The sequence below is a fragment of the Bos grunniens genome, chromosome 16 (genome assembly GCF_055505025.1).
Source record: "Bos grunniens cultivar Pamir isolate PY7600 chromosome 16, Bosgru_T2T1.0, whole genome shotgun sequence".
NCBI lineage: Eukaryota > Metazoa > Chordata > Mammalia > Artiodactyla > Bovidae > Bos > Bos grunniens.
In genome coordinates, this window is record NC_141180.1 from 66,196,208 (window position 1) to 66,216,454 (window position 20,247).

The window sequence follows — 20,247 nt, forward strand, 5'->3', positions numbered from 1 at the left end:
CTTTGGCCACCTCATGCAAAGAGTTGACTCATTGGAAAAGACTCTGATGCTGGGAGGGATTGGGGGCAGGAGGAGAAGGGGACAATAGAGGATGAGATGGCTGGATGGCATCACTGACTCAATGGACGTGAGTCTGAGTGAACTCCGGGAGTTGGTGATGGACAGGGAGGCCTGGCATGCTGCGATTCATGGGGTCACAAAGAGTCGGACACAACTGAGCGACTGATCTGATCTGATCTGATCTGAAGCTAAGTCCACCAGGACTTATGTGGTGGCTCAGACAGTAAAATGTCTACCTATAATGTGGGAGACCCAGGTTCAATCCCTGGATTGGGAAGATTCTCTGGAAAAAGAAATGGCTACCCACTCCAGTACTCTTGCAAAATCCCATGGACAGAGAAGCTTGGTAGGCTACAGTTGATGGGGTTGCAAAGAGTTGGACACGACTGAGCGACTAAACTTTCACTTTTCAAGCTAAATTAATTTTAAAAGTCATGACATTTTAATGGCAAAATTGTACAATGGGAAATATACTTAAATAATGGAGTTCACGACATGCCCTACCTGTATCAAGTGAAATCCAATATTATTTCCAACAAATAACCTTCAAAATAGTGAATTTTACTTTCTATTTAAAATGTAAGCAGAAAGCAAAGCTATTTTATTTTTTAATCTAAAATCATTAGAAGCACAAAATTGCTACATATACAGAATTATTGAATGATTGAGAAAATAAGTGAAACTTGAATTAGCTTTTCATAAAGATAGCTGAGGTTTTACCAGCCTAACATTTTAATTTAGAGAGGAGGATTTAAGATAAAAAAATGCCTTATAATCACTTTATAATCAATAGTTAAGGCTAATTTTTCAAGTTAAACTTCTCAGGAAAAACCTCAAGTGAGTTAAGAAGAAGTTATTTTGTTTCTTTGGAGCTAATTTTCTGTTCTGTAAAATGAAACAGTTTTTCTGGATGTATCCAAACTGAGAATTAAGCAGGAAATAGACAGAAGAGGAGAATAGACAGAGAAGTCCAGAATCTTTATACTTTCAATTTTTCTTAAAATTCTTGAATAGCATAAATAGCACTGAAATATGTACTCTGGATACATTTAATCTTTTTTATGTTCAATAAAAAGAGCTTACTTCCTCATCATCTCTATGTCTTATGTCATCCTCTGTCTAATTCAAGGCATATTTTAAAACACTTTATTTGGAAATAATTTTAAATGGAAGAAAACAGTACAAAGGACTCCTGTATACCCCTTACTCAGATTTATTTATTATTAACATTTGATCCATTTGATAATTTATTATTTTCCTCACTCGTTCTTTCCTGGTATGCATCTCTTCTTTTCTCTGTATCCAAAATGAACCTTTGAGAAAGAGTTGCACGTCTCATGGCCCTGTATCTCTACCTGCCTTAGCATCCATTTCCTAAAGATAAGAACATTCTCTTAGATAATTATAGTGTGCAGCAGTTAAATAACTTCAGTGTATTTAGCTTTGATATATTACTTTAATCTACTTCATATTCTGATTTTGTTTACTGACACAACAATGCTCTTTCCTACCCTCCAGTGTAATATTCAGTCCAAATCACATGTCACATTCAGTTTATCTATCTCTAGTGAGCTTTAACCTGGGATATTTCCACAGCCCTTGTTTTGTTGCTTTGTTTTTGGCATTTTGATATTTTCAGAGTATAGTTCTCTCCACCCCCATCCTTAAAAATTCTTCATTTTGATTTTGGATTTATTGGATGACTGAGGGACATTGTGCCTCTCAAGCCATCACTTTAAGAAGCACACGATGTCCATCAGCTGCTCAGGAGTGATGTTAATTTTAATTAATTGGTCATATATACTGTATGTATACTTCTTTCTATATATTGTCTTATATTTTAAGAGTATACAGATATCATGTTTTTCATCAAATCCCTCCTCCTCCAGTTTTCAGTCATTGATGACTATGATTCTTTCCTGAATCAATCTTTACTGCAATGGCTGCACAAAGGATTAAATTGCAACTCCAGCAGTTCCTCCATTTTTATCAAGAAATACTCAGCCTTCCAACTGTAAGACAGAGTCTTCCCTTCATCCTCATTTGTGAATTTTCCATTGGTTTGGGTTCATGGATTCTTTATTATTCAAGTGTTTATAATTGCTTGTTTTCTGGGTCAAATTGTCCCATATCTGGCACTTTTGAAGCAGTTATATCTTTCTTATGAAAGCCCCATCATTTATGTTTTTGCTTTCTGGAATAGCAAGACATTTCATATTCATTTTGTCTCTGCCCTGCTCTGACTCTAGAATCAGCTACTTCTCTAAGGAGCATGATTTCTCTTTAAGGAATGATATTATAAACAAGAGCAGGGTACAGGTGTACTCATCATAACTGAAATGTCTGTTTCTGGGCTTCTTAAGAAAGTGAATGTGCATATACACATGATAAAAACAGACAAGCATATACATGCCTATGTGTACATATATAAATGTATACACATATACACACACACATGTTTTAGAAGCCATGAGTTCATACTTATAACCGCCAATTCTACTCTATTCTCATAAAGTTCTTTTTGCTTTCCCCTTCCCATATGAATGTGTCTTCTTCAATGAAAACCTGACTCCTGACAAGACCAACACATTTACTTATTAGATCAACCCTATGAAACATCTGAAACATTCTCAGAGTTGCTTGACCTGTATGACTACAAAAACACTATTTCTAAAACATGTTGAAGATTGATTTGTGGCTTCCCATTTTTTGTTCATGGATTACTTAGAATTCTTTCTTTTGTTTTTCTTTCTTTTTCCCCTCCTTCTCCTCCTCCTCCTTGTCTTATACCTGTCTCTTACTTCCACCCTTTGTAGGTATTCAATGCCATTATTTTCTTCTTTATCCTTCCTGCAGCTCCTTTGGTAATGATCACATATGTATATTTATGTGTGTGTTATCTTTATATTAACACACTATGTATTTCCCATTTTTCTTACACAAAAGTTAGTATATAATATATAGTCCTATACATTTTGCATTTTGTATTGATGCTTGCCAACATCACCTAACAGTCACTGTATTATTTACAGAGATCTTCCTCATATATTGGAGAAGGAAATGGCAACCCACTCCAGTACTCTTGCCTGGAAAATCCCATGGATGGAGGAGCCTGATAGGCTACAGTCCATGGCATCGCAAAGAGTTGGACATGACTGAGCAACTTCACTTTGCTTCACTTTCCTCATATATTGAAGCTGAATCCTCAGTGCCTCTGAATGTGACTATATATGCAGACATAACTTTTGAAGAAGTGATTAAATGAAGCCATTAGGGGAGGCCCTAATCCAGTATGGCTTGTCCTTATTGGAACAAGAAGAGGAAATTTGGAGGGCAAAGGGACATACGGATCTGGCACAGAGAGAGGGGAGGTAATGAGGGGAGATAATGAGAAGGTGGCCTTCTGTAAGCAAAGTTGAGAGGACTTGGGAAAAATCAAACCTACCAGCATGTTGATCTTGGACTTTGAGCCTCCAGAAATGCCAGAAAACAAATATCTTTTTAGTCACTCAAGCTGTGCTGTTTTGCTACATTAACACTAAAAGAGTAATGCATTCTTTACATAGTTAAGTATTTTCTTTTAAAAATTACCCTCAAAAACAAATTACTCTACACATAAATTCCATTATTCTGCATTTCCACAAGCAGTTGGTGAGACTGCCTCTTCTCTTCTAGACTCTCTGAACAGTTGGATTGTCAAGTTTTACAATTTTGACATCTAATGGGTACCCTGATAGCTCAGTTGGTAAAGAATCTACCTGCAGTGCGGGAGACCTGGGTTTGATCCCTGGTTGAGAAGATCCCCTGGAGAAGGGAAAAGCTACTCACTTCACTCTTCTGGCCTGGAGAATTCCATGGACTGTATAGTCCATGGGGTCACAAAGAGTTCTGACACAACTAAGTGACTTTCACTTTCAATGGGTAAGGATTGTTATGGATGGCAGTTTTAATCTGCATGTATCTTATGATGAGTAAAGCTGAATATATTTTCATGTTTAGGTCAGGTTTATATTTCTTAGTTTGAATTGTTTGTATCATTTGTTAGTATTCATATGTGATATTTTGTCTTTCCCCTTGATTTTAAACAGTTCTTCCTACGTTAGGGACATTAGCCCTTGTTGTTGTAGTCACTTAGTCTTGTCTGACTATTTACAACTCCATGGACTATAGCCCACCAGGTTCCTCTGCCCAGGTGATTCTCCAGGCAAGAAGACTGGAGTGAGTTTCTATGCCCTCTTCCAGGGGATCTTCCTGACCCTAGGATCAAACCATAAGTCCTGCATTGGCAGGTTGATGTCTTCTACATTAGCGGGTCGATTCTTTACCACTGAGCCACCTTGGGAAGCCCCAGATTAGCTCTTACCTGTGCTAAAAGCCGGAGAAGGCAATGGCACCCCACTCCAGTACTGTTGCCTGAAAAATCCCATGGACAGAGGAGCCTGGTGGGCTTCAGTCCATGGGGTCGCTAAGAGTCAGACACGACTGAGGGACTTCACTTTCACTTTTCACTTTCATGCATTGGAGAAGGAAATGGCAACCCACTCCAGTGTTCTTGCCTGGAGAATCCCATGGACGGAGAAGCCTGGTAGGCTGCAGTCCATAGGGTCGCACAGAGTCAGACATGACTGAAGTGACTTAGCAGCAGCAGCAGTGCTAAAAGCCACAAACATCTTTTTCTAGTTTGTCATTTGTCTTTAAATTTATTTAAACTGTTTTGCCTTGCATAAGTTTTTGATATAACCAAATATAATTTATATAATCAGTTATATTTCTTTTTATCCCATCTGAATTTATCATAATCAGAAGATCTTATGTCCAGATTGTAGTGGGATTAGCCAATGATTTATTTTTGCCTTTTATAAGTACTTTATGTTTTACTATATAATATGCACATATCTCTTTAAGATCTTTGTAAACACAGAGTTTATTCTTATGTTATCTGTGAAATGTGAACTGAATCTGTTTTCATCTTTTTCCAGATGTTTATTCATTCATCCCCACACCATTTACTACAAAGACTAACTTTGTTTCAATGAGTTGATACTACTTTTATAATGTACATGTATTTCTACACATAGTCCTGGAATTTCTTTCATGCCCTTTTTGTTTCCCTCAGTACTATGGAGTTTTAATTATAGAGGCTTCCCAGTGTGCTGAAAGGTCTGATCCCCTACTGAGCTCTTTCTTTCCCATGTTTGCCTAGCTACTCTAGTGTGCTTCTTTTCCCTGTGGACTTCAGCGTTCATGCCTAGTGCCATGAAACAGGTCACACAGATCACAGTAAGCTTACACATTAACAAAGGGAGGCTTGGCATTATGATGCAGTTAAGATTTCCTAAATAAAGTCAAGGCCCAGTTTTATATTACTTTAGGGTTGGTTGTGACTTCTAAGAGTATTTTATAGTTTTATTCACAGCAGTTTTAACATTTACTTCTAAGCTTATTCCATTTCTACTTCCTCTTTTTTGTTATTATAAATGGCATTTTTTCTTCCACTGTATCTTCTAAGTTTTTATTTGCGTCCATAAATGCACTTATATTTTGCATGAGGATATTCCATCTTGCTACCTTGCTGAATTATTTGTAGTTAAGTTTGTCATTGACTCTAGGTATTTACAGGTATACTATTAAGTCTTCTATAAGTACAGTTTTCTTTTGTTTCAATTTTATACTTCTAATTTTCTTGACTTGTTTAAATTCTATTGGCTAACACCTATTTATCAAATATGACTGGAGATAGTGAGCATTGTTATGTTGTTGCTAATCTTGTTAAGAACACATTTTTTTCACTCTAATATAGTAGGTAATTTTGATAGTAAATTCCTAATAAAAGTAAGTTTATGCACAAATATATAATTTATTAATTATATTTGCCATAGGGTGTAGATTATTGTTTTCAGGAGAAAACTGGGATTTGAAAATGTACAAGGCCTAAATATAAGTGTATAATAGAGAAGAATGCAAACTCAAGGTACTCTCCTGCCATGTTTACAATCTCTCCATATTCCACAGTATCTTCAGAATTGCTATAATTATCTTTTGTGTTGAATTTATGTCTCTTTTCTCTTCAACTTTTTCTTTTTTTCCACAATACCTGCCACTCTTTGAATAAACTGTTTTGTGTTTATATTTATATAGAAATATTTAGAAAAGTGAGGTTGTGCTTAACTATTGTTTCCTCTTCTGATATGAAAAAGTAAACTGTATATTGTCCTAAGGACTGAAAAAAAATTAAGTTGGATGGAGAAGATAAGATTACATATAAGTGCAGAAAGAAGTAAATTGACTCAATAGCCACATTAAACTATTAATACTTTTGTTTTTCTTTACTTTGGGTATTAAATTTTATCTAAATTCTTATTTCCCCCAGTGTACCCTGAGACATTTGGATGTGCTTACTAATAACTTCTTAGAGAAAAATTAATAAATTCAGGGATCTTCATAACACAATGCACATAAAATCTAAATCTGTACTCCTTATAGTCAGCACCCCTAACTATAAAATTAACATGGATTAATAGGAGTAGAGTAAGATATGACCAATGATGTAGGGAAATTGTTCTGTTAATTTAGAATAATTAACACATTGATTTAGTGAAAACTATAAATGGATTTTATAAATGATTAATACAATATTTTTATTTATTTTATAAATTGAATCAGTTTTTATTGGAGTACCATGTTTCAGGTGTACAGTGAAGTCATTCAGTTATATATACACACACAATAATCTTTTTCAGATTATTTTGCCTTATATATTATTATGATATTAAATATGATTCCTGTGCTATATAGGAGGACCTTATTGCTTATCTATTTTACATATAGTGCCTATCTGTTAATCACAAATTTCTAATTTATCCCAGCACTCCTCTTCTTTACCTTTTGGTAATTGTAAGTTTGTTGTCTCTGTCTGTGAGTTTATTTCTATTTTGTAAATAAGTTCATTTGTATTATATTACAGACTCCACATAAAAATTAGATCATATGATATCTGTCTTCCTCTGACTTACTTCTCTTAGTATGATAATCTCTTGGTCCATCCATTTTCCTGACAGTGGCATTATTTCATTTTTTTTTAATTTATATTTTTATTGAAGGATGATTGCTTTACAGAATTTTGTTGTTTTCTGTCAAACCTTAACATGAATCAGCCATAGGTATATATCCCCTCCTTTTTGAACCTCCCTCCCATCTCCCTCCCTGTCCCACCCCTCTAGATTGATACAGAGCCCCTGTTTGAGTTTCCTGAGCCATACAGCAAATTCCTGTTGGCTATCTATTTTACATATGGTAATGTAAGTTTCCATGTTACTCTTTCCATACATCTCACCCCCTTCTCTCCCCACGTCCATAAGTCTATTCTCTATGTCTGTTTCTCCATTGCTGCCCAGTAAATAAATTGCTCAGAACCATTTTTCTAGATTCCGTATATGTGTGTTAGAATACGATATTTATCTTTCTCTTTCTGACTAACTTCACTTTGTATAATAGGCTCTAGGTTCATCCATCTCATCAGAACTGACTCAAATGCGTTCCTTTTTATGGCTGAGTAACATTCCATTCTGTATACGCACCACATTTTTAAATCCATTCATCTGTTGATGAACATCTGGGTTGCTTCTGTGTCTTGGCTATTCTAAACAGTGCATAAATCTTTTTGATATATGCACAGTTTATGCACATATACCTTTTTTCTCTGGATATATGCCCAGGAGTAGGATCATATGGTAGGTCTATATTTAGAGATTTTAAAAACCTCCATACTCTTCTCTGTACAGGATGTGACAATGTACATTCCCACCAACAGTGTAGGAGTATTCCTTTTCCCCCATACCTTCTCCATTATTGATTGTTTGTAGATTTTTGATGGTAGCCATTCTGTCCTGTGTGAGGTGATATCTCATTTTATTAGTTTTGGTTTGTATTTCTCTAATAATTAGGGATGTTAAGCATATTTTCATGTTCAGTTGGCCATCTGTATATCTTCTTTGGAAAAATGTCTGTTTAGATCTTCTGTGTGTTTTTTGATTGAGTTGTTTATTTTTTGATACTGAGCTGTATGACCTGTTTGTATACTTTGGAAATTAAGCTCATGTTGGTCTCATTGTTAGCAAATATTTTCTTCAAGTCCAAAGGTTGTCTTATATGGTTTCCTTTGCTTTTCAAAAGCTCATAGGTTTTATTAGGTTCCATGTGTTTATTTTTGCTTTTGTTTCCATTACACTAGGCAACAGGTTGGAAAAGAGTCCTGTGATTTATGTCAGAGAGTATTTTGACTATATTTTCCTTTAAGAGTTTTATAATGTCCAGTCTTACATTTAGGTCTTTAATGAATTTTGAGTTTTTTTCTGTGTGTGTGTATCGGGAGAGGGGGCATTCTTGTTTTACTCTAGTACATGTAGCTGTCTACTTTACCACACACCTCTTATTGAAGAGGCTGTTGTTTTTCCATCATATATTATTGCTTACATTGTCATAGATTAATTGACCTTAAGTTGATGAGGTTATTTCAGTGCTTTCTATTCTGTTTCACTCATTTATATGTCTGTTTTTGAGCCCTAATACTGTTTTGATTACTGTAGCTTTGTATTATCGGAGAAGGCAGTGGCACCCCACTCCAGTACTCTTGCCTAGAAAATCCCATGGACGGAGGAGCCTGGTGGGCTGCAGTCCATGGGGTCGCTAGGAGTTGGACACGACTGAGCAACTTCAGTTTCACTTTTCACTTTCCTGCATTGGAGAAGGAAATGACAACCCACTCCAGTGTTCTTGCCTGGAGAATCCCAGGGACAGGGGAGCCTGGTGGGCTGCCGTTTCTGGGGTCGCACAGAGTCGGACATGACTGAAGCGACTTGGCAGCAGCAGCAGCAGCTTTGTATTATAGCTTGAGGCTGGGATCATGATTCCTCCAACTCTGTTCTTCTTTCTCCAGGTGTTTTAGCTTTGGGGGATCTTTTGTGTTTCTATACAAATTTAAGTTTTTTGCTCTAGTTCTGTCATTGGTAACTGATAGGGATTATCTTGAATCTATAGATTGCCATGCGTTATTGTGATTGTTGTTGAGTTGCTAAATTGTATCTGACTCTTTCCAAACATATACTGCAGCACACCAGGCTTCCTTGTCCTTCACTATCTCCCAAAATTTACTAAAACACATGTCCATTGAGTCAATGATGACATCCAACCATCTCATCCTCAGTTACCCCCTCTCTTTTCCTGCCCCCAGTCTTCCCCAGTGTGAGGGTTTTTCCCACGAGTCAGCTCTTCCCATCAGGTGACAAAAGTGTTGGTCAGCATCAATCCTTCCAATGAATCTTCAGGGTTGATTTTCTTGAAGATTGATTGATTTGATTTCCTTGCTGTCCAAGGGACTCTCGAGTCTTCTCCAGCACCACAGTTAAAAGCATCAATTCTTTGATGCTCAGCCTTCTTTATGGTCCAAATCTCACATCCGTACACGACTACTGGAAAAATTATACCTTTGACTAAATGGACCTTTGTCGGCAAAACAACGTCTCTGCTTTTTAATATGCTGTCTAGGTTGGTCATAGTTTTTCTCACAAGGAGCAAGCATCTTTTGATTTTATGTCTGAAGTCAACATCTACAGTGATTTTGGAACCCAAGAAAATAAAATTTTCCACTGTTTCCATTCCCCCCCCCCATCTATTTGGCATGAAATGATGGGCCTGGATGCCATGATCTTCATTCTTTGAATGTTGAGTTTTAAGCCAGCTTTTCAGTTTCCTCTTTCACCTTCATCAAGAGGCTCTTTAGTTCCTCTTCACTTTCTGCCATAAGGGTGGTATCATTTATAGATCTGAGAATATTGATATTTCTCCCAGAAATCTTGATTCTCTTGTGATTCATTCTGCTTGCCATTTCACATGATGTACTCTTCATATAAATTAAATAAGCAGGGTGAAAAAATGCAGTCTTAATGTTCTCCTTGCCCAGTTTTGAGCCAGTCCATTGTTCAATGTCTGGTCTAGCTCTTTCTTTTTGACCTGCATACAGTTTTCTCAGAAGGCAGGTAAGATGGTCTGGTATTCCCTTCTCCTTAAGAATTTTCTACAGTTTGTTGTGATCCACACAAAGGTTTTAGTGTAGTCAATAAAGCAGAGTAGATTTTTTTTTCTGGAATTCTCTTTGCTTTTTCTATGATACAATAGATGTTGGCAATTTGATCACTGGTTCCTCTGTCTTTACTGAATCCAGCTTATACATATGAAAGTTTTTAGTTCACGTTGTTGAAGTGAACCTTGAAAAATTTTGAGCATTACCTTACTAGCATGTGAAATGAGTGCAATTGTAAAGTAGTTTGAACATTCTTTGGCATTGCCCTTCTCTGTGTTTGGAATGAAAACTGACCTTTTCCGGTCCTTTGGCTACTGCTGAGTTTTCCATATTTGCTGGTGTATTGAGTGCAACAATTTAATAGCATCATCTTTTAGGATTTGAATAGCTCAGTTGGAATTCCATCACTTCCACTAGCTTTGTTCATAGTAATGTTTCCTTTAGTAGGGCAAAGGCTAACAGAGTTTTGCCAAGATAATACGCTGTTCGGAGCAAACACTCTCTTCTAACAACACAAAGACAATTCTATACATGGGCATCAACAAATGGTCAGTTCCAATATCAAACTGATTATATTCTTTGCAGCTGAAGGCGAAGAAGTTCTATACAGTCAGCAAAAACAAGATCTTAAAGTGACTGTGGCTCAGATTCGAGCTCCTGATTGCAAAATTCAGACTTAAATTGAAGAAAGTAGAGAAAACCACCAGACCATTTGGTATGGGCTCAATCAAACCTCTTATGATTGCTCAGTGGAAGTGACAAATAGTTTCAAGGCATTAGACCTGAGAGAGTACCTGAAGAACTATGGATAGAGGTTCATAACACTATACAGGAGGAGGTAACCAAAACTATCCAAAGAAAAAAATGCAACAAGGCAAATAGTTGTCTGAGGAAGTCTTAGAGATATGTGAGAAAAGAAGAAGAGTGAAAAGAAAATAAATAAAAGCAAAGGAGAAAGGGAAAGATATACCTAACTGAATGCAAAGTTCCTAAGAATAGCAAGGGGTGATAACAACACCTTCTTCAGTGAACAATGCAAAGAAACAGAGGAAAACAATACAATAGGAAAGACAGGAGGTCTCTTCAAGAAAATTAGAGATACCAAGGGAACATTTCATGTCATGGGTAGTACAGTCATTTTAACAATATCAATGATTCCAATCCAAGAACACTGTATATCTTCTGTTTATGCCATCTATGATTTCCTTCATCAGTGTCTTATAGTTTTTGGAATAGAGGTGTTTTACCTGCTAAGGTAGGGTTGTTCCTAGGTATTTAATTCTTTATGATGTGATGGTAAATGAGATTGTTTTAATAATTTTTCTTTATGATATTTCATCATTCATGCATAGAAAAGCAACAGATGACTGTATTAATTTTGTGTCCTGCAATTTTACCTAATTTATCGATGAGTTCTAGTAGTTTCTGGTGACATCTTCTATGTATAGTATTATGTCATCTGCAAACAGTGGCAGTTTTACTTCTTCCTTTTCAATTTGGATTCCCTTATTTATTTCTTCTCTCTGATTTCTGTGGCTGGGACTTCCAAAACTATTTTGAATGAAAGTGGAGAGAGTGAGCATCCTTGCTTTGTGCCTGAACTTAGAGGGGATGTTTTCAGCTTTTCACCATTGAGTACATTAGCTGTGATTTTTATCATATATGGTCTTTATTATGTTGATGTATGTTCCCTCTATGCCCACTTTCCCTCCCAAGAATTTTTATCATAAATGAATGTTGAATTTCACCAAAAGGATTTTCTGCATCTCTTGAGATGTTCATATAATTTTTGCTTTTGTTTTTTCTTTGATTTGTTAATGTTGTATATCATTTTGATTGATTTGTAGATATTGAAAATCCTTACGTCCCTGGGATAAATCCCACTTGATCATGTTATATACTCCCATTAATGTAGTGTTGGATTCAGTTTGCTGGTATTATGTTGAGGATTTTGAATTCTATGTTCATCAGTGATATTGGCCTGTAATTTTATTTTTTGTGTGATATCTTTGTCTTTTTTTGGTGTCACCATGATGGTGACCTCACAGAATGAGTTTGGAAGTGTTCCTTTCTCTGCAATTTTTTGGATTAGTTTCCGAATGGTAGGTGTTAACTGTTCTTTAAATATTTGGCAGAGTTCACTTGTGAAGCAATCTTGTCCTGGACTTTAATTTGTTGGGATAGTTTAGTTTTTATATTACTGATTGAATTTCAGTACTAGTAATTAGTCTGTTCATATTTTCTATTTCTTCCTGGTTTAGTGTTGGGAGATTGTACCTTTCTAAGAATTTGTCTATTTCTTCTAAGTTGTCCATTTTATTGCTGTATATTTGCTCATAGTACTGTCTTATGATCCTTTTTATTTCTTTGGTGTTGGTTGTAACTTTTCCTTTTTCATTTCTGATTTTATTGATTTGGACCTGCTGTCTTTTTACTTAACAAGTCTTGGTAGAACTTTATCAATTTTGTTTGCATTTTCAAAGAACCAGCTTTTAGTTTCATTGATTTTCATCTTTTTTTTTTTTAGTCTTTATTTCATTTATTTCTGTTCTGATCTTTATTATTTCTTTGCTTCTACTAATTTTAGGTTTTGTTTGTTCTTTCTCTAGTTGCTTTAGGCATAAGTTTAGATTGTTTGTTAGAGATATTCTTCTTTCTGAGGTATGCTTGTATCACTATAAACATTCTTGTTAGAATTTCTTTTGCTGTGTACCATCGGTTTTGCATCCTCATGTTTTAGTTTTCACTTGTTTCTAGGAGTTTTCTGATTTCTTCAGTGATATATTGGCTGTTTAGTCTCTGTGTGTTTGTGTCTTTTTTTGTTTGTTTCTTGCGGTTGATTTCTGGCTTTCTTTTGATTTTCATTTGTGTGGAATACCTCTTTTGCTCTGCTCACTTTTAGGCTATAGGCATTACTAATCTGAAGTGAGTCTATTCTAGGCAGCATATACTTGATTTTTTATTTTGTATCCCTTCAATCAGTCTGTTTCTTTTGGTTTGTTAATCTGTTTATATTTAAAGTAATTATCAATGTATATTCTCACTACCATTTTTTTTTGTTTTAGATTTGTTTTTGTAGGTCTTTTCCCCCTTTCTTGTTTTGTTCTCTTGTGATTTGATGACTATATTTAGTGTTATGCTTGGATAAGTTTTTCTTTTTTTGTGTGCATATCTATTATAGATTTTTGGTTTGCAGTTACCATGAGATTTTTGTATAGCCGTCTACATATGTACATGACAAGTTGCTGATTTCTTAATTTCAAAAACATTTTACATACCCTGTATTTGTACTCTCTTCCTGCACTGCAGGAGATATAATAAGATATGGGTTTGATCCCTGGGTCAGGAAGACACTCTGGAGAAGGAAATAGCAAACTATTTCACTATTCTTGCTTGGGAAATCCCATGGACAGAGAAGCCTGGCAGGCCACAGTCCATAGAGGTACAAAGACCCAGACATGACTGAAGCAACTTAGCACACACACACGCATGCACATAATGATGACTTTTTTTTTTCATATTTTACATCTAATTGAATTGTATATCTGTTAACTGCTTATTGTGGGTACAGATGATAGTATTACGTGTATTTCATCTTCTGTGCTATATTTGTGCATTGATAATTTCCTCCTTTCTATATGTTTGCCTTTCCTGGTAAGGTTTTTCATTTTATAATTTCTTATTTCTAGTTGTTGCTTTTCCTTTTTTACCTGGAGATATTCCTTTAGCATTTGTCATAAGGCTTGTTTGGTGGTGCTTAGCTTTTTTAGATTTTTGCTTCTAAGTCTAGCTTTTGCTGCTGTTTTTATTCAGTCACTACATTGCATCCCACTCTGCAACCCCATGGACTGAAACACACCAGGCTTCCTTGTCCTTCACTGTATCCCAGAGTTTGTTCAAACTCATGTGCCTTGAGTTGGTGATGCCATCCAACCATCTCATCCTCTGTTGCCCCCTTCTGCTGCCTTCAGCCTTTCCCAATATCAGAGTCTTTTCCAGTGAGTCAATTCTTCACATCAGGTGGCAAAAGTATTTGAGCTTCAGCTTCAGCATCAGTCCTTCCAATGAATATTCAGGTTTGAGTTCCTTTAGGATTCACCAGCTTGATCTCCTGTAGTCCAAGGGACTCTCAACAGTCTTCTCCAGCACCACAGTTTGAAAGCATCAGTTCTTTGGCACTCACCTTCTTTATGGTCCAACTTTCACATCCATACATGATTATTGGGAAAAAACATAGCTTTGACTATATGACCTTTGTCAGCTTTTGATTTCTCCATCAAATCTGAATGAAATCATTGTTGGGCAGAGTCTTCTTTCATCCCTTTAAATATCTCATGACATTCTTTCCTGGCCTGCAGAGTTTCTACTGAAAAATCAGCTGGTAGCCTTGTGAGACTTCCTTTGTGTTTTTTTCCTTGCTACTTTTAGTATTCTCTCTTGAATTTTGGTCATTTTTGATTACAGTGTGCCTTGGTGTGTTCCTCTTTGGGTTAATTCTTTTCGGGACTTTGTACTTACCTGAATTTGAATGACTATTTCCTTTCCCAGGTTAGTGAAGTTTTCAGATACAATCTCATCAAATATTTTATAATGTTCTTTCTCTCTCTCTTCTCTTTCTGGGACCCCTATAATATGACTATTCATGTGCTTGATATCCCAGATGTCTCTTAAACTGTCTTCATTTCTTTTTTTTTTCTGTTCCCAGGAATTGATTTCTACTACTTTATATACACTGATCTACTCTTCTGTATCATTTAGTCTATTATTGATTCCTTTTGGTGTATTTTTCTTTTCAGTTATTGTATTCTCCATTTCAGTCTGGTTGTTCTTCATACTTTGTAACTCTGTTAAAATTTTCTTTTTTTTTTTTTGATTCTGTTAAAATTTTCTAACTTCTCACTTTGTGAATCCATTCTCTTTCCAAATTCTTAGGTCATCTTTGCAATCTTTATTCTGGGCTGTTTTTCAGGAAAATTGCCTACCTATACTTCACTTAGTTCTTCTTTTGGGGCTTTTTCTTATTCCTTCATCTGGAACATACTCCTCTACTGCCTCATTTTGTCTAATTAATGTTTGAATTTTTATGTATATAGTAAGTTTGGTTGTTTCTTAACCTTGGAGACGTGGTCCTCTGTAGGAAGCATCTTATGTATCCCAGCAGTCCAATCCCCCTCTTATCACCCAAGCTATATACTCTAGGTGTTTCTGCTAAGAGGGCTGCATGGCTACTTCTGTTGTGGTCGGACAGCTCTGTGTTTGGTCTGGTAGCCTTAGTTGGTCCCTAGTCTGGTTGATTGCCAAGCCCTGCCTTGTGTGGGTGCTTTTGGCTGCTTATTAGCAGGGTATGGCCATGAGGAGGCTGGTTGGTTGCAGAATCCTAGGGAACCTTGGAGCTAGTGCTGGCTCACTGATGTGTAGAGTCGGTATTCCAAAGACCAGGGCTGACGTCCATCCTTTGGTAGTTGAAGCCAAATCCTGGGGTTGATGCTGGACTTCTCACAGGCAGAACTGGTTCCTTGAGTCTGGCTGCAGGACACAGTGATCCCAGAGCTTGTTTCAGATTGCAGGGAGGGACCTGTTTTTGACACACTGGGGAATAGTTTCTGGAGGGGTCCCAACGTTTGCATTGGCCTGCTAGTTGGCACGGAGAAGGCAATGGAACCCTACTCCAGTACTCTTGCCTGGAAAATCCCATGGATGGAGGAGCCTGGTGGGCTACAGTCCATGGGGTCGCTAGATTCGGACATGACTGAGTGACTTCACCTTCACTTTTCACTTTCATGCATTGGAGAAGGAAATGGCAACCCACTCCAGTGTTCTTGCCTGGAGAATCCCAGGGATGGGGGAGCCTGGTGGCTACCGTCTCTGGGGTCGCACAGAGTTGGACACGACTGAAGTGACTTAGCAGTTAGTTGGCAAGACCAAGGCCCAGCTGGTCCCAGGATAGGGTCTGGCCTGCATTGCAGGATTTTTTTTTTTTTTTTCTTGCTTCTTGTGTCTTCTGCCTAATAGGTGGTGAGGCTAGTCTAGAGGCTTATTCAGGTTTCCTGGTAGGAGGGTCCAGGGCCTGCCCACTGGTGGGAGGAGCTGGGTCTTTGCCCTTTAATGGCTGGGCAGTGTCTAGGGTTTTGTTGTTTTGTTTTGTTTTTGAGGCAGCTGTGATCTCAGGAAGTCTTTAGGCATCTTGTCTGCTCTCCAGGAGACTCTCCAATACCAGCAGGTAGGACCTAGGCTCCTTGAAGTTACTGCTTTTGCCCTGTATCACAGGGTGCATGAGATTTTGAATGCACCCTTTAAGAGTGGAAGTCTCTATTTCCCCAAATCCAATGGGGCTTTTAATATCATTGGACTTCAAAGCCAAATTATCTGGAGGGTCATCTTCCTCGTACTGGACCCCTGGGCTGGGGAGCCAGACGTGGGGCTCAGAAACCCCATTCCTGTGATAGAGCCTCTGTAATAGAATTATTCTCCAGTTTGTGGCTCACCTGCCTAAGAATTATGGGATTTGATTATATCTCATCTGCCCTTCCTACCCATCTCATTGTAGCTTCTCCTTTATATCTTTAGTTGTTTAAGATATTTTCTGACAGATTCCCATTTTTTCCATCAATAATTATTCTGCAGGTATTTGTGATTTTGGTGTGCTCATGAGAGGAGGTGAGCTCAAGGTCTCTCTACTCTGTCATCTTGGCCATTATTCTAGCAGAGTACTTTTAAATCAACATGAACTACTGAAAATAAGGAAAAAAATAGAATTTAGTATTTCTTGGTTCACTCATAATATTTTATGAAACTATTGGAATTTCAGAAAGCAAAAATGAAGCTTTACTACTCTAAAATTTATCATTACCAGTCTTGCAAAAATTGCCTATATTTTATTTTTGATGCTATTTTTATGTCCACCTCAAGTTAATGCTAGATTTGCAAAAGTGAATTTAAGTTTTCCATCTTTATATCTGTCCGGGAAGAGATAAAACAGAAAATACATGTAGAAAATAATTGATCTGAGTCCTCATCTCAGTATTTTTTGTATGTGCTCTTTAATGTTTAATGGGAACTTGTGATAGTCTTGTTGAGTTGCTAATTAAATATCATTTTAAAATGCATTTAGTTCCTTTAGCTACCTAAGTAAGTGAAAATATTTTATGGGATCCATTTATTGACTACATTCTGGTTTTGTGTTGTGTAAAAGGGTCTGCTTTGTTTTTTAGTCCATCATTTGTAAAGACATATATGAAACAAACCTAGAGGAAAAAATGGCAACTCACTACAGTATTCTTGCCTGGAAAATTCTATGGATAGAGGAGCCTTGCAGGCTTCAGCCCATGGGGTCTCAAAGGGTCAAATATTACTGAGTGAATGAGCATGCATGCATATGAAACAAAATGATGGATATTTGTATTTGAATATATGATCCTAATTAGAAACTAAATGAGTGATTTTCATTTATTTTAGTTTTAAAATATTCTTTTTACATGTTCTAACAAGAGCAGAAAGATTTCTTATATGTAGAAGTATAGCAAGAAGTATTACATGTCAAAATATCTAAAATTACTTTTTATTTGTAGAACTTTAAGCAAATATTCAAAAGTGTTTGTCGTAATGTTTGAAGGAAATCCATTATCCATTTCTGCACATCCTTTTGACTTATTGCAAATTAATCAGAAAGAGTCAATTTTTTCTTAATCTTTTTTTTGGAAATCTTATGATAAAACATGAATCTTTTTTCAACAAATGTGATTATTTCTTTCCACTTCTTATATCATAGAATTTATATTTGCAGGCAATAACTATTTCAAACTCAATTCAGCCATCATACACACTAATTACCATAGGCACTAGTCCTTTTAATGTTCAGTTGCTACAATATTGTCAGTTAAAAAAATCAAGTCCCATAATGATTGTTTGGAAGTAAGTAACTATGAAATGCTAAAACATCATTAATAGTCTTAATTGTTTTAAGCCAGTAGGTAGTAGGTAGTAATCTTATAACACAATAAGAAAATGATTAATTTTTCTCACTTATGAAAATGACTGAGTAGAAGCTATTTTTATTATACACATGAACTTATTACTTAAATATTTATAAGATTGCTAACATGAGCACGTCATGACTTAGGTACAGGTTTTAAAAATGCTAATGTATGTCATGTGGACAATTCTTAAAGGGATGGGAATACCAGACTACTTTACCTGCCTCCTGTGAAACCTCTATGCAGGTCAAGAAGCAACAGTTAGAACAGAACATGGAACAATAGACTGGTTCAAAATTGGGAAAGGAGTGTGTCAAGGTTGTATGTTGTCACCCTATTTATTTAAGTTATGTAGAGTACATCATGCAAAATGCCTGGCTGGATGAATCACAAACTGGAATCTACATTGCTGGGAGAAATATCAATAACCTCAGATATGCAGATGACACCACCCTTAGGGCAGAAACTGGCCCTAAGGAGCCAGTTGATGAAGGTGAAAGAGGAGAGTGAAAAAGCTGGCTTAAAACTCAACATTCAAAAAATGAAGGCCGTGGCATCTGGTCCCATCACATCATGGCATGTAGATGGGGAAACACTGCAAAGTGAAAGACTAGTTTCTTGGTCTCCAAAAGCACTGCAGACAATTACTGCAGCCATGAAATTAAAAGACATTTGGTTCTTGGAAGAAAAACTATGACAAACGTAGACAGCATATAAAAAATCAGAGCCATTACTTTGCCAACAAAGGTCCATCTAGTTAAAGCTATGGTTTTTCCAGTAGTCATGTATGAATGTGAGCGTTGAACCATAAAGAAGACTGAACACTGAAGAACTGATGTTTATGACCCATGGTGTTGGAGAAGACTCTTGAGAGTCCCTAGTGCTGCAAGGAGATCAAACCAGTCAATCCTAAACGTAATGAACCCTGAATAGTCATTGGAAGGAATGATGCTGAAGGTGAAGCTCCAATACTTGAGCCATCTGATGAGAAAAACCATCCCATTGGAAAAGACCCTGATTCTGGGACAGATAGAAGGTAGGAGGAGGAGGGGTTGACAGGGGATGAGATGGTTGGATGACATCACTGACTCAATGAACATGAATTTGAGCAAGCTCCTGGAGATAGTGATGGACAGGGAAGTGTGGCGTGCTGCAGTCCATGGGGTTACAAAGAATTGGACATGACTGAGAGACTGAAAAACAATCTGATACTTACTTCAAAGAAAAGAAATAGAAAAAGTTAAATGCTCTCTATTGTGAGCCATACTACCAAACATTATGTATTTACCACTCAAGGTTATATTGTTCCTAATTTTAATTAAGACAAAATTTGTTTCTTAATTTATAATCAGTTAGCATTCAGTCAAGTAATTTTGCTTAAAAATTGCTAGTATGTCTCTTTTGTGTAGCTATGTAAGTAAAATTGATTTTGTTTATATGAAGTATAAGCTTGGTCAAAATGAGAAGGAAACACTGATAAGTATTTGGTTGTTTTTAATCATAAGTTAGTCTCTTTACTGGTATATAATTTTTTTCTATATTTAAATCTGCAGGATAACCTGTACTCACCTGTACCATTCCTATATAAAAAATATCTTCCCAGAATTTATAAAAGAGAAACTTCATCTGGTGGTTTATCAGTTTATTTTGGCAAATGTTTGTCCTCAGAGAACTATTTTTCTTTACCTATGATGACAATCTAAATTATATATTAGGTGATTATAAAGGGAAAAATAAGCTATGTTCTGCTTTAAAATTTTTTTTCCAGTCAGTTCTAGATACAGCAGAGATCTTACAAGGTTAAACAATTAAATTCTTTTCTGAATATCTTATTTCTCTTAAAATTCTTAGTTCTTTTCCCTGAAGATGTGTGATTCTTCTTTTCATGAAGAGGGCATGACATCATCCTGAAGATAATCTTTATGCTCTGTAACTCTTATTGAAACCTGGTCTATCTGTGGAGTTTCTCTTCTGATTAAATAATTGAATGCCAGTACATTAGTAAGACCAGATATAATGGTTCCTTTCTAATGTGCTTTGCTTTTCCCCTCAAAACAAAGAATAGCTCTACTAAAATTCAATTTAGTTTGTATATCAATTTCTACCACTTTACGTTTTTCAAATATCTGCTAAAGA